This window comes from Rhamphochromis sp. 'chilingali' (assembly GCF_963969265.1).
Source record: "Rhamphochromis sp. 'chilingali' genome assembly, chromosome: 22".
In the NCBI taxonomy this organism is placed as follows: Eukaryota; Metazoa; Chordata; class Actinopteri; order Cichliformes; family Cichlidae; genus Rhamphochromis; species Rhamphochromis sp. 'chilingali'.
The window spans coordinates 9,111,378-9,114,611 of record NC_137950.1 but is presented as its reverse complement, the minus strand read 5'-3'; the positions used below and the strand labels follow the sequence as shown (position 1 = coordinate 9,114,611).

Below are 3,234 nucleotides of genomic sequence, written 5' to 3'. Positions count from 1 at the left end.
CTACCACTAACTGTCTCACCACACCTATTTCTGAATTAAAAATTACCCAAAGTGACCTAAAACATGCCACTTTGGGTCAAATGTGAAAAAATATATTAATCTAAGAAAACTTAGCATTATTATAAAACATCTGTCACAAGTCTTCGTCTGTCTGAGTGGTGGCCTCTGTCACATCTGAACAAAACAAAAACAAATAATATTTTTTGACAGTTAGTATTTATAAACAACTTTAACAAATATACATGGGTAAAACAGACATTTGCATATATCTAATCCTTATAAAATCACAAATGAAGAAAACAAAACATGATACTAATCATGGATTTAATATTTTCTCCAAATGATTTATCATAAACTAAAATAAATAATTCGCATTCATGTTTATTTGTATGTAGACAGTCGTTCAATAGTAATTCATAGAGTATTTTTTCTAAGTCCCATTTCTTAAAATAAGACACTGAAGCCAACATTCACTGTTTATACCATCCAAACAATACATTAAGACTTACCATCACGTGCGAATGTAATCGAAGCTTGCAATGCATCCAGCTCCTGGGCAGTGTTATTCAGCATTTCTTTTTCAGCATCCAGCTGTTCTTTTAAAACAGAAATCTTTCTTTCGGCTGCACGCCTGAGCCGCACCTGCCGAACCAAGAGGTCCATTGCCTTGGCATGAAGTTGCAAGCACCTTGTATATAGATCCTCTCTGCTGACCCCTGGGTCCAAGCAGGCATACTGAAATTACAAAATATTTTGGATCATAACAAAATTAGAAAACAGTTATTCGCTTCAATCTATGCTGCCGCTACAATGTAATGTTTGTAGTGCCAGATCACAACAACAGCTGTATAAAAGTCTCAGCTTAACCTTGTGCCATCCTTTAAAAAACTTACGTTGATCACCCTGGGGACCCAAAAAGGCCCCAGTATGGCACAAGGGTTAACAGTGACTTATATGAAAGAGCAAACAAACAAACAAACAAACACAAGAAACACTAAACACAGCATCCTGCCCAGCTCTGTAACAGGTAATGTAGCGTAAAAACAAATTTTTCTACACTATAAATAAAATTTAAGAAATATTTGTTACTTACAGTTGATAGTTGAAATTCTTGACGCAATGATTCAACTTCAGGATCATTAATCCCAGCAAACTTCGTTGGGGAAGCATATGCCATTCTCTATTTATGATAAAGTATGAGGTTAATTAGTTACATTTTACACAACATTCAAACAATATACAAACATGAGAGCATCAAAGAGACTTTACTTACACATAAACATGTAGTTAGTTCACAATAATGATCAGTAATGCAATTACATTCATTCAAAAAACACAAAACATATATATAAATGGTAAATGGCCTGTATTTCTATATCGCTTTACTAGTCCCTAAGGACCCCAAAGCGCTTTACACATCCAGAATGAAGGTGTAAATTAGTCAATGTATGACATTAAGATAATGCTCACCAACTCTTGCTGTCTGCTGCTCAAATTTGCTTAAAGAAAAGGATTGAACGCACAACAAATCACAGCTATGTGAAAAATTACAATTATCCTCTTACGCTCTATAGCCACCAGTACTGTGGCTCAAGAGTTATGCAAAAACCTCCATGTATCACACCTTTCATGCAAATATCACGTAGTATCCACAGAAGCCTTATAATTTTAGCTAAATGGTCATATAAACCATTTCTAAAACTACCAAAGACAGCAGAAACAAGCATGATTGAAATAGCAGTTACTAAACTGCTTAAAATCTGCTAAACACACATAAACCAGCCAAAAATGTTCCACACTTCATGTATTTCATTATATTCATGTTGTGCTTTACTTGTAATAAGAAATCAGTGGCTAATTACCCGGCCTAGCTTTCACAGATTTCAGTCTTTCAAAAAAGACCACAAAATGGCTTAATGGCCCAAATTCACTAAAACAGAAAACCAAACCAAAGACTTTTCACCGGTACCCCTCCCACAAACAATAAAAAAATAACTTAAATACAAAGTAAATTCTGTTACTGAAATTTAAAATGTGGTTTTACACCAAAAATAAAATTCAATTTACAACAAATAAAACTTACCAAGAATTGCACAAGGGCAGGGTTTTTCAAAAATAATCTCTTGTGATGTTTGTTATAGTGGTCTAAAATAATGTCCTCGAATCCTCAGAATGTTAAAATCCAAAGCTCTCCTCTTCTCGTTTGCTAAAAGCAAAGTGGCTTAAAAACCAGTAGCACAGGTATTTATTGAAATCATGAGGGACATTCAAAAAACTTCAAATGATCTTTTGTCTCAGTCTAACCTTTTCAACAGTGTCACTTGCCCCCCCCGTTCAGGGAAACGGGGTTGTCATGGTGGCACGTGGAGTTTCAATCACTCGCCAAAAAGCAGTAATCTGCTGTCACTCAAAATCAAAATGTCCAATATGTCCCAAAGGTCGCAGGCGTGATGAGACTCGAGCTCGGAAATGTTTGTTATGCCATTTGTCAGTAATGGTTAGAGTGCCACCTAGTGGAACGACTATAATCATGATTGAATGAGATGAAATGTTAGCTGGTGGTTGAATGCATGAATTCCATCAATGTGACATCAGATCGGACGTGCTGGTTGTAGGTGTTGGGCGTAGCTCGACGCGATGGGGTGCGAGGGCCCTCATAACGCTGCTTGCAGCTTTAATTAGGGCCCGAGCACTGATAGTGCGAAGGCCCTATTGTAATTGCTCTGTTTATTATTATTATTATTATTATTATTATTATTATTATTATTTCGGCAAATGAATTGGCCGTTTGAGGGCCTAAACATGCTCGAAAACTCATGAAATTTTGCACACGCGTCAGGTCTGGTGAAAATTTACGTATTTTAACGTTCTCAGACATGGCCAGGGAAAATTAGCTCAGTAGCGCCACCTAGAAAAATGAAAAACGCGAGCCCCCGGTATGGGTATGGCCTACAAGTTTGAAACTCGGTACACCTATATAACGTTCAGAGTCGAACAAAAAAGTCTATTATGGCAATGTCCTAAACCCAACAGGAAGTCCGCCATTTTGCATTGAAGGTGACATTTTGGCTCTAATTTTGCCATTTCCATGCCTCGAACTTTAACGAACTCCTCCTTGGGATTTGGTCCTATAAGCTTCAAATTTGGACAGTGTCAACTACACCCTTGTGCCATGTTAAATTGCGGAGCTTTTGAGTTTTCACAATACTATGAGGCCGTGGCGCCATGGCGAAT

At 37.1% G+C, this 3,234-nt stretch overlaps 1 long non-coding RNA gene across 1 annotated transcript; it reads right to left on the bottom strand.

The window, feature by feature from the left end:
• Positions 1–331: 331 nt before the first annotated feature.
• LOC308391035 lies at positions 332–2,496 on the bottom strand. Its single transcript, XR_013970554.1, has 3 exons — positions 2,084–2,496; positions 1,094–1,180; positions 332–735 (listed from the first exon to the last, which is right to left on the bottom strand). It is a non-coding gene; the product is annotated as an uncharacterized lncRNA (long non-coding RNA).
• Between the last annotated feature and the right edge of the window lie 738 nt (positions 2,497–3,234).